Here is a 12468-nt window from a genome sequence, read left to right on the forward strand (position 1 = left end):
CCAAGATCATCAATCAAAAAAACACTTAGACCAGAAGAAAACTACAGATTCCCCTGATTTTTCTTTTAGAATTTTTGTGTTAAAATATACATAATAAAATTTTCCACTTTAACCACTTTTAAGTGTACAGTTCAGTGGTATTAAGTATACTTACATTGTCGGAGAAGGCAGTGGCACCCCACTCCAGTACTCTTGCCTGGAAAATCCCATGGACGGAGGAGCCTGGTGGGCTGCAGTCCATGGGGTCGCTAAGAGTCGGACACGACAGAGCGACTTCACTTTCACTTTTCACTTTCATGCATTGGAGAAGGAAATGGCAACCCACTCCCGTGTTCTTGCCTGGAGAATCCCAGGGACGGGGGAGCCTGGTGGGCTGCCGTCTATGGGGTTGCACAGAGTCGGACACGACTGGAACGACTTAGCAGCAGCGGCACATTGTTGTACAACTATCACCACCACCTACCTCCAAAGCTTCACCTAGCTTTGCAGACTGAAAACCCAAATGCAGAAGGACAAGACGACCAGCTCAGGGCTACGGCGCATGTCTAAAGCAGAGGCCAGGTTAGGATTTGTCTACCAAAGTGTCGCCCAGAGGCAGACACCTGTGGGCACGGAGGCTGAATATGTGTTCCAGAAGAGAAAGGGCTCGTCTCACAACTCTTCCCCACCCCACAGGGCCCCCCACCTGACAGGTAGCCCCTCCTCCTGTGCACCTGCTCATCCCCTTGCTCCATGAACTTGAGAAATGGCTCCAGCTGCATCAGAGTCAGCAAACACAGCAGGGCTCTGAGCCCCCCGGTGGGTTTATGGAAGCCATCCGTCCCCAGCTGAGAGCTAAAACATATCTACATAATCAGCTCTCCTCGACCCTGCCGCTCCCGCCATCTCTCAGGAAACCTCGCTGAGACTCTGATTCTTCTCTTTTTTAATCAAAAACATGAATCGACACCACCTCTCCTCCCCCAAGTCAGGGGAAGGGTGGTGCTATTTAGACCAAGATGTGACACACGCTAGATTTAGGACCCTGGAAGGGGCACAGGGATAAAATACATCTTGCAACACGCACATATACACACCGTGTGAGCATTTAATTACCTTGGGAGATCGCTTCCTGACAATAAATGCCACCCTACTCTCTCTGCTCCAGTCAGATGACTTTTGCTGGAATATTTGTCCCCATAATGAGCCCTCGGCCTCTACCTGAATAATTCATACACAGGTAGGGCTGGATCTTGTAGGGAGGTTTGGGATGAAGTGGAGGAGCCAGGGGAAGCCCCCAGGGCTGGCCAAGGTAGGGGCTCAGGCCGGTCTAGCATGGGTGGGAAGGGAGAACGTCTCTCTGAGAAGATGACATTTAAGCTGACAGCCGAAAGTTTCAAAAGACCCAGTCATGAGAAGAGGGGGGACGGGGCGTTCCTGGCCGAGGGAAAAGCATATGCCAAGGCTGCACACCTGGGCCTCAGGTCTCAGGCCACCTGCACCCTCTTGTCCAGGCTTGTCTCTTCTTGAAAAGATTTCCCTCTGCCTGGCTCACCACTACTCCTATCCACGAACAGCTAACAGTGTTTCCCAGCTAACAAGGAGTTACACCCCCCCCCCCATCAGCCTGTGAGATGGATCAGGAAACGTTATTTTATTTTATGTATTTATTTATTTGGCTGAGTTGGGTGTTAGGTGCACCCATGGGCTCTAGTTGTTCTTCAGCACATGGGATATTAGTTCCCAGGGATCGAATCCGTGTCTCCGATATTGGAAGGTGGATTCTTAACCACTGGACCACCAGGGGAGTCCCAGGGAATCTTAGAGAAGAGGAAAGGGCAGGTTAGAGGGTTGGAGGACCCTCCTTCCAGAGGACCCTTCATTCCCACTGCCCACCAGACTCTGAGGGGAAATTAGGGTCCCTGCAGAACAGCCCAGTGGGAAAGGGGGCGGCTCCGGAACCAGATGGCCTGACTGCACATCCTGGCTCCTTCCCTCACTGGCTGCACCGGTAGGGCAGCTCCCTTCACCTGGCCCAGCCTCACTTTTCTCGCCTGCACCATGAGGTTAATGTTTCTCCCCCCTTGATAAGGTTGCTCTGTAGAATAAATGCATGGCACAGTGCCCAGCATATAGCAAGCACTCAAAAAAAAAAAAAAATGGCCATAAATAAGATTAGTACTATTCAGGTTCAGGCATAAGACAAGATTGGGTTTTTTAATTTGTCTTAAAAATGAAACACACACCCTCTGATCCACACATTCACGGTTTTTATGTAAACCAAACACTGTCTGCATCCTCTCCCCCTTCCTCCCCACCCTCTGTGAATAGCCAGAAACTACTGACCACTGCTCCACGGGAAGAAAGCTCCAGGTTGCTGTGATGATCCATTAAGATGATGTACACAGTGGCTCCGCACGCTGGATGGGGCCGCACAAATGGCTTCGTTGATGAAGGTGCTCTTAGAGCACCAACGCCATTATCTGATGTCCCCAGACCCTACTGGTCCCTCTACTTCTATTTTTCAGTTATAAGCAAGCAGCCATACAGCTGCGAGCGGAGTCACGGACAGACCTTCCTGGTGTAATCAAATGAAACTTACAACAAAGTTAATCAGCCACATGTGGGTGCTGTGTGTTATGATAATTCTGCTATTCGGAGAGAGAATCTCATTGGTAAGCAACAGCTCAGAGAGGAAGCGCTTACGTTTTTCTCCTTTGTCTGTTCTTCTGAATCTCTGAACGAAGGTGGCATTACACTGAATCCGTATCACAGGCATGCGTGCTGAAAGTCATGCTCAGGAAATTCCAGACCCTGGATCCCTCAGCCAGGGCTCCCTGCTGCCCCACCCCCACCCACCACCCAGATTGAGTCTCCTTGGGTCTGCAAGAGAATCTCTTCCATCCCTCCCTTCATCAGGGTGTCTAGAATGCCAGCTGACCCGCCAGTCTCAGGGAGGGAGGTACAGAGAATGTAGATTCTGAATTAGAATATCTCGGATTCAAAGCTTGACTCAGCCACTCACTAGCTACATAGCCTAGAATGAGTCACTTATCTTCTTCAGATTAGTTTCCCCATCTGTACATGAGGTCAATGTGAGGATAAATGGGGACGTCCCTGGTGGTCCAGTGGTTAAGAATCCACTTTCCAATGCAGAGCACTCAGGTTCAGCCCTTGGTTGGGGAACTAAGATCCCACATGCCAGTGGGAAATCAAGCTCGTGTGCCATATCTACTGAGCCTGTGCTCTAGAGCCCAAGAACTGCAGTGAAAAGCCCACACAGTTAAACAAACAAACAACAACAACAAAAAATAACGCTTTAACAGAATGGCATGTTGTACAAACCCTGGTATCAGATCCTTGGACTCAAATCTCAGCTTGGCTGCTTGCAGGCTGTATGGCCTTCGGCAAGTCATTTGACCTCTGTGTGCTTCAGTCTCCTCATGTGTAAAATCAGAGTAGAAACAGTACCTCTCCCCCAGGGTTGCTGTGGGCAAAACAGAAAAGTGAAAGTGAAGTCGCTCAGTCCTGCCCTACTCTTTGTGACCCCATGGACTGTAGCCTACAGGCTCCTCCGTCCATGCAAGAATACTGGAATGGCTTGCCATTTCCTTCTCCAGGGGATCTTCTCGACCCAGGGATCGAACCTGGGTCTCCCACATTGCAGGCAGACTCTACTGTCTGAGCCATCAGGGAAGCTTCAGGCACAATAGGGATGTTACATGAAAAATGCTAAAAGGAATGTCTGACACGTGGGGTACATCCAACAAATATTTGCTGTAGTGATTGTTAACAGGACTACTGGTCCGGTGCTCGGCACATCTTAGACACTCCTCTAAACACACAGGCTCCCCGCTCCCACCCAAAGGGATGGCTGGGAGTCCCTGGAGCCCGCAGCCATGCCCACCTGGCTAGGAGGTGGTAATACTGATACTGGGCTTCCCAGATGGCTCGGTGGTAAAGAATCCATCTGCTAATGCAGGAGACACAAGTTGGATCCCAGGGTCAGGAACATCCCCTAGAGAAGGAAATCTCAACCCACTCCAGTATTCTTGCCTGGGAAATCCCATGGACAGAGGAGCCTGGAAGGCTACAGTCCATGGGGTCACAAAACAGTTGGACACGACTTAGTGACTAAACCACAGCAACAAATGTGCTTCCTTGGGGATAAGGTAGGGCAGGGAAATCTGAACAAGGCAAAGTCAGGGAGGAAATCAAAGAGGTGGGAAGGCCAGGGCTCAGGCAGGGCTGGCTCCAGATCTCAGGGCTGGGACTGGACGGAGCTGCTGGGCCCAAAAATGTGGGTCTTCACTCTTGGCAACTCTGAGACCGAGATGCCCAGCAGCCCTGGATGAAATGTGCTCCACTCAACTGTGAATGAATAATTGACAGTCTTTGATCTCACACTGCTGAGGAGGAGAGGGGGAAGACCATGAGGGGACCAGGAACCAGATGATGGGAAAGGAGGAGAGCCAATTACTTAACCCCTTGTGACCCATCTGGATTGTCAAGTCTCCTCAGAGACAATCCCCATCGTCCGAATGCTGGCAGGCTCCCTGATCCTTCCTCACTAGGGGACCGTGGCCCAGACATCAGGAGCCATGTGAATACGATTGGCTCAGTGCATCAGGAAGCCCCGCGGGAAAGAGAACAGAAACGTGAGGAGCCCTTGAGCTGTGAACGTGTGATGCTTTAGCAGCGTGGACAAATGATTTCCATTGCTATCACTTGGATCTCATCTCACCAGTTGGCACACCACTCTTCATCAGAAAACACTGAGAGAGCCCCTTCTACAGCAGCCTGTGGGTATGAATGGCACTAACAACACCCAAATATTGCTAGTTCCAAGAACCTATCTGCCAACAGGGATTCAATCCTTTGCAAATCCCCTCCCTGCACCTGGGAGCCCTGGAGGGTAGCTCACCCATGAATAGGTCTGTGTTTTCATTGCCTTGATTGCTTTCCAACTTTTCTATGACAAAACCCTCCAATAAATGAGGTTGGGGGGAGGCGTGCAGTATCTTATTATTACTTTAACCAAGTATTGAGGAGAACCTACCTTTTTTTTTTTTTTGGCTGCTCTGGGTCTTCATTGCAGCCCATGGGCTCCCTAGCTGTGGGGCTCAGCCTTAGTTGCCCTGCAGCATGTGGGATCTTAGTTCCTCAACCAGGGATTGAACTCACATCCCCTGCATTGGAAAGCAAACTCTTAACCACTGAACCACCACGAAGTCCCTGGAGCACTTACTTTGAAGCTGGTACTATGCTAAGTACTCAGCATTCTCCTTCAGGGTGAGAAGAACTTACCCTCGATAGGCATTATGTTCAGATTCAGGCAGGAGGGAACTTCCCAGTGTTTCCAGGAACTTCCCACTTGCCAATGCAGGAGACATAAGAGATGGGGGTTTGATCCCTGGGTTGAGAAGATCTCCTGGAGGGGGGCATGGCAACGCACTCCAACATTCTTGCCTGGAGAACCCCATGGACAGAGGAGACTGGTGGGCTATAGTCCACAGGGTTGCAAAGAATCAGACGTGACCGAAGTGACTGAGCAATGCATGCACGCACACAAGCCGGGAGTCCCAGCTCAGTGTTGCTTGATTTGCAAAGGATTAGAGATTAAATGAAATGATTCTTTCAGTCAATACACACGGTTTTTTCCCTCTGGGGACACTTGGGCTCCAGATGTCATTGGGTTCTAGGGGTTGATGACCAGCCACACACCTGTGCCCAGAACTACTGCCCCTCCAGCCCTCAGACATGCTATAGCAGCCAGCCCTCAACACTAGAACTCTTCAGCCCCTTGTGATGAATTCTCTCTCGGGAACCCCTCTGTCCCTCAGCATCCTGGCTTCCACTGCTCCTTCTATTGGTCCAGCAGACACAACTCTGAATATATAACCTCAATTGTGAACAGTTAAAGGTTTGGGTCCCCTCACTCCATCCCAACTAAGTCTTACTCTTCCATGAATCTATGGATGCAAACAGATGCTTGGGGTAAGAAGGGTCATTATCACACATGCCGGCTAGATTAGAGCCTAGGCCATTCTGGAGGCTGCCAGCTCACTCCCCAGTCCTGGCTGGCAGCCCCCACGGCCTCTCCTGACACAGCCTCTCCTGTGAGGAAAGGAGCATCCTCTAGTGGGAAGCTCTCAGAAGGATGAAATGTCCCCTTCTTGGATATCACCTCTGTCCACAGAGCTGGGCCTGCTCCTTGCTGCGCATGGCCATCTGGGAGCCCAGTGGAGAGTTCCTGGGAAGCAGGTGTCCTGGGCATGGGGACCTTAATTTGGCCCTTCTGGCTGGCACCCAAGGAGAGCAGGAAATGTAGACTTCTGAAGAAGGGGGTGGTGCCAATGAGCCACAGGGCCGCCCCGTACACACACACCCCAGATCTGACAACTCATCCAGGCCTGGGCATGACCTGGAGGTCCCAGCCTTCACTGGGACCCACATTTCTGTGGTCTTCTGCCTCCTTCTTGAGGCCAAGTCCAATTCTAGGCCCCTGTTCTGATATCTGCAACCAAATCCTTGAACTTGAGAGCTTGTCTCAATAGCTAACTAATGAAAGTGAAAAGTGAAAGTCGCTCAGTCATGTCTGACTCTGCGACCCCATGGACTAAACAGTCCATGGAATTCTCCAGGCCAGAATACAGAAGTGGGTAACCTTTCCCTTCTCCAGGGGATCTTCCCAACCCAGGGATCAAACCCAGGTCTCCTGCATTCCAGACGGATTCTTTACCAGCTGAGCCACAAGGGAAGCTAACTAATAGCAATAACAAAATCAGAACCAAACACTGTGACTTATAATTCATTTAGTCTTCATACAACTTTGTAAGTACTATTATTAACTCTATTTTATGGATTTACAACAGATGCATGTACCCTAAAGCTGATGGAGGCCTCAGTTAGTCACCCACCCCCTGCTCACAGACCTCAGCAAGGCCAACCCCTAACCTGACACTTCTAGATGTCCTCTAGGCCAGTGCGTGTCAAAGCTGAAGACTGGATCTGTCTGGCCTGTGCCAGATCCCTCCTCTGGATTTTATTCCATCCTCAGAATGACGACAGATGGTAAGCAGTACTGTCCCACTTTGTAGACGCCAGCACTGAGGCTCGGAGGTTTACAGGTCATGCTTACCACCCAGCTGGCATGTGGCAAAGCTAGGAAGTGTATGGCAGCCTGTCCTCAGGCTTTTGCCAACCCAGCGTCCCTACTACATGGACATCCAGTGTCTGGAGTTGGCAGGCAGGCGCCCCACCACTATCTTTCCTCTCTCCACAGCTCTGCTCCTGGGGTCTCTCTTCCAGGTGAGACAAGAGGCAAGCGGGACCCAGGCAAACACTGCAGGCATGAGGACTTGGGAAGATTCTCTGGACAGCTGCACCCCTCGTCCCTTCCTTCCCCAGGAAATCTTGATGAGGAGAGACACATGGAGATGAAGGCCTCTCGTAAGACTAATCAAGAAGCCCATCAAGCTTGATGAGCCGGTCCTTTACTCCCTCAACGCCAGGCTCCCGGGCTCAGGTTGCAGGTGCCTCTCTGCCACCTGGATGAGCGAGTCTCTTCAGCATCCTGCACCCTCATCCTGGGACCCCACTGGAAGTGGGAGGCTGGGTACACCCTCAAACCCTTGCCCTGTGACCCAGCACAGGAGAGCAAAAGCACAGACTTGTCCTGCTTCCCACGCCTGCCCTCACCTTCCTATTTCTGTTTCGTATAAATTAGCCTCCTTATGAGACCTCCCTGGTGATCGAGTGAAGAAGAATAAGAATCTGCCTGCCTACGCCAAGCAAGAACTAAGCCTATGGCCACAACTACTGAGGCCTCATGCTGCACCTACTGAAGCCGGCGAGCCCTAGAGCCTGTGCTCTGCAACAAGAGAAACTGCTGCAGTGAGAAAAAGTAGCCCCCGCTCACCAAAACTAGAGAAGACCTGCGTGCAGCAGTGAAAACCCAGCACAGTTCGAAGTAAATAAATAAATTTTTAAAAATAAATAAGCCTCCTTAGGCCAGGCAGCAGGGCCACCTCCCGAGCTCCCTGATCCTGTCGCCAGTCTGTCAAACCTGGCCTCCCACTGCCCCTTGCGAGAGAAGGAGCCTTTCCCGAGCAGCTTGCCCAGCTCCACGTCTGCCATCTGGAATGTGTCCCTCTGCTGGAGCTGGAGCCTCTCTGAGGCTCTTGGAAGAGTGGAGCGGCTGCCTAAACTTCCTACATCCAGGCCTTTGTAAATGCTGTATTGTTTTCAGGGGACCCACTCGGCCCTCCCTGCCCCCAATTCTTTCTGTGCTTCAGTGCGCACTACAGGACTTCCCTGGCAGTCCAGTGGTTAAGACTTCTGCACTTCCACTGCAGGGGGTGCACGTTCGGTTCCTGGTCGGGGAACAGAGACTCCACATGCTGTGCTGTACAGCCAAAAAGAAAAAAAAAGTGCAGTAAAAATGTAGATAGTTTCATCCATTTGTGGGCTTCCCTGGTGGCTCAGGCAGTAAAGAATCCACCTGCAATGCAGAAGAGCCTGGTTTGATCCCTGGATCAGGAAGATCCCCTGGAAGAGGAAATGGCCACCCATTCCAGTATTCTCGCCTGGAAAATCCCATGGACAGAGGAGCCTGGAGGGCTACAGTCCTCGGGGCCTCAAAGAGTCAGACATGCCTGAGCGGCTAACACTTTCATTCCTCACCTTCACCCGTCTGTGCAGCCGCCCACCATAACCTGAGGTTCATTTTAACTCAGTGTCCTCCACAATGCGCCTCCTTTTGCCATCCCCATCAGGGGCCCCAGCTCCTTGACAGCAGGTCAGGGTCTTGCTGGCACACACGGGGCCAGCACACAGTAGGCACTCAGGTCAGTTCTCCCTTTCCCTGGGGTGGGAGCCCTAAGGAGGGGTGGCCCTCAAGCCTTTTAAATCTAGCACAGCAACAGGGACAAGGGCAGACTCCACCTAGAGCCAGGCACTGCGTGGGCACTCAGCACCACATTCATAGACGGGGAGTAAGGACAGCATTTAACTGGGCACTTACAAGGGTGCTGGGCACTCACTAAGCACTTCATACCCATTATCCTATTTACTCGTCATAATAACTAAGTCACATGGATACCGTTAGGCCCATTTTCAGATGGGGAAACAGAAGATCAGAGAGGTTAATTAAGCTGACCGAGGTGTGACAGCTCAGTGGCAGAGCTGATACTCAACTCAGGTCTGCAGTTGGAGTCACCCGCCCACCCTGGGCATTCACATCCACCTCCACTGCGCAGTGTCCCCCTTACGGTTTGGGTCTGAGGTCCGTGTGAGTCCGTGACTGAAAGGACCAGAGGCTCGGCCGAGACGGACAGTGCCACACCTGCCCCATGAGCCAGGACTCAGACTGCCAGGGGACCCATCAAAGGTAAAACACCTGGGTCAATTACAGAGTCAATTCTCCAGCTCCAGGAGGTAAGCCTCACCTGTCAAATGAAAGCCTTACCCCTGGCACCCAACCACCTGCAAATTACAGGGAAGCCCAGCCTCAGAGGCGGCTGAAACTCCTTACTGGGCCCCACAGGCACGCCTGGCCCTGCCTCCCTCGGCTCCACCCACCCAGGCCTCTGTTCTCTTCCTGAACCCGCCTGCCTTGTTGCACCAAACCCCCAGGCCTTGATAGTCCCACCCCTGGACAACCCAGAGGGAGAGGAGTCATCCTCACCAGCCCTAAGACTCAAGGACTGCACAGCCGGTGGGGGAGGTTCCAAGCTGGAGGTGAATTGGTGGGGACTCAGGGCCACAACACTTAAAAGAACTTCAAAGTCACTTTTAAAAGAAGGAGATGGTGGGACTTCCGTGGCAGTACAGTGGTTAAGACTCTGAGTTTCCAATGCAGGGGACGTGTGTTCAATCGCTGGTTGGGGGACTAAGATCCCACATGCTGTGTGGTGCAGCCAAAAGATAAAAAATAAATTTAGAAAAGAGTGTGATCACAAGAAAATCACTTCATCTTCTGAGCTTCCATGCACTCACCTGCAAAATGGGTGGGACTCCTGGCAGACCTGTCTCAGACGCTGCTGTCAGATTTATGACCATGAGGGAGCCCTGTTAGCCACAAGCTGGCACTTGCCATGGGTGCCTGCCATCTGCCTCTACAAGGATTAAATCATGTGCTGTTGCAACTGCTGATTTTCAACAGCTCTTGAAGGAGTTCAAGGTAGAGAGCAGAAGCGAGGCACTCTGTTCTCTGGGAAAATGGGCAGGGCAGGTCCTCAGATACTTAGATATTCTCAGGAGCTGATTTTATAAGCCCAATTCTTATATTTCTTCATGTAGAAAAACACTAAAATCCTTCATGGTGATGACTGTTTCTTGTGACTAGCAGAAGCTTTGTGAGACCAGCAGAAACTTTGTGCAAAAAATACGTGTTTCTATTTACAATAGCTAAATAGGACATGGAAGCAACCTAGATGTCCATCATCAGATGAATGGATAAAGAAACTTTGGTACATATATACAATGGAATATTACTTAGCCATAAAAAGGGATGCATTTGAGTCAGTTCTATTGAGGTGGATGAACCTAGAGCCTATTATACAGAATGAAGTAAGTCAGAGAAAAACAAATATCATATATTAATGCATATATATGGAATCTAGAAAGATGGTACTGATGAACCTATTTACAGGTTACCTATGAAGACATAGACATATAGGACGGACTTATGGACACAGGCAGGGGTAGGGGAAGGAGTGGGTGGGATGAACGGAGAGAGTAACGTAGAAGCATATACACTACCATGTGTGAAACAGAGAGCTGGACTGTGAAGAAAGTTGAGCACCAAAGAATCGATGCTTTTGAACTGTGGTGTTGGAGAAGACTCTTGAGAGCCCCTTGGACTGCAAGGAGATCCAACCAGTCCATCCTAAAGGAGATCAGTCCTGGGTGTTCATTGGAAGGACTGATGCTGAAGCTGAAACTCCTATACTCTGGCCACCTGATGCGAAGAGCTGACTCATTTGAAAAGACCCTGATGCTGGGAAAGATTGAGGGCAGGAGAAGAAGGGGACGACAGAGGATGAGACGGTTGGATGGCATCACCAACTCCATGGACATGAGTTTGAGTGAGCTCCGGGAGTTGGTGATGGACAGGGAGGCCTGGCGTGCTGCAGTCCATGGGGTCGCAAAGAGTCGGACACGACTGAGTGACTGAACTGAACTGAATGGGAATCTGCTGTTTGACTCAGAGGACTCAAACCAGGGCTCTGTAACAACCTAGAGAGGTGTGACAGGGAGGGAGATGGAGGGGGGGTGGTCTAGAGGGAGGGGACATATGCATGCCGTGCTGTGTTTAGCCACTCAGTCATGTCTGACTCTTTGCATCCCCATGGTCCATAGCCTCCCAGGCTCCTCTGTCCATGGGATTCTCCAGGCAAGGAGAATCCATGTATGGTATTCCAATCCAGGTATGGAATGGATTGCCATACCCTCCTCCAGGGGATCTTCCCAACCCAGGGATCTTCCCAACCCGCATTGCAGGCAGACTCTTTACCAGCTGAGCTACCCGGGAAGCCCCAGATGTATGTAGACCTATTGCTGATTCATGTTGATATTTGGCAGACACCAACACAATACTATAAAGCAATTATCCTTCAATTAAAAATAAATAAATTTTTTTAAAAATAAATAAGTTTGGTGAAAAAAAATACGTGCTTAATTGCATGTATTTCACCTTTAGCAAAATCACATATATACTGTCCTCAGAGCAGTCTCTCAGAGCTGGCTGAGGTGCTATCTCCCGGGCTGCAGTCCTCATATTGCCCCAAATAAAACTTAACTTGCAACTCTCACATTGTGCCTTTTTTTTCTCTTTTGCCCAGTCAACATTGCTGTGCGGAGTTCAAGCAGCACATTTGGGAGAAAACTTTGCAAGAACCTGAGGGTCATGCAGACGTATGGGTCTGTGACAGTTCATTGTCACAGAGGGCTCACGTGGAGCAGGCACTATTCTCAGCGCCTCATGCATATTAACTTCTTCTATCCTCAGAACAACCCTCTGAAGTGGGAACAATTATCCCATTCTACAGATGGGAAAAGTGAGACCCGGGGAGGTTAAATGAGTTCCCAGAGGATCCCTAGGCAGTGTGCGGCTGTGCCCACTTGTGGAGGAGGACGGTCTGGCACCAGGCTATGCTCTGACCACGAGACCACACTGCCTCTCTAGAGCTATGGTCTGAGGCGGAGAAAGGAGGTCAGGGAGTCAACCTGTCTGGACAAGATGGCCAGAGGGAGCTGCCCCTGGGCAAGCGCCTGCTATGTGTCAAGCGCTTTCCTCACCTCTCTCTTAATTCAGCAGCCCAGGCAGTGGCGGGTAGGGGTGTCCCCAGTCTCATGGGTGCACCAGGAGATGGAAGGCAAGAAAACCCAAGGTCTCTTGGTTGGTAGGGACTTGAGCAGGGTCCTCTCGTGTTCCTTCCCAGTTACTTCCAGCCCATCCCAGCTGTGTCTTCCTGAGCCCAAAGA

General features: G+C 50.8%; 1 long non-coding RNA gene across 1 annotated transcript; it reads right to left on the reverse strand.

The window, feature by feature from the left end:
* Positions 1-1679: 1679 nt before the first annotated feature.
* Positions 1680-3460, reverse strand: LOC129651394 (uncharacterized). The gene is made up of 3 exons (XR_008714120.1): positions 3325-3460; positions 2326-2399; positions 1680-1799 (listed from the first exon to the last, which is right to left on the reverse strand). It is a non-coding gene; the product is annotated as an uncharacterized LOC129651394 (long non-coding RNA).
* Between the last annotated feature and the right edge of the window lie 9008 nt (positions 3461-12468).

Source organism: Bubalus kerabau, chromosome 4, assembly GCF_029407905.1.
Source record: "Bubalus kerabau isolate K-KA32 ecotype Philippines breed swamp buffalo chromosome 4, PCC_UOA_SB_1v2, whole genome shotgun sequence".
Classification (NCBI taxonomy): domain Eukaryota; kingdom Metazoa; phylum Chordata; class Mammalia; order Artiodactyla; family Bovidae; genus Bubalus; species Bubalus kerabau.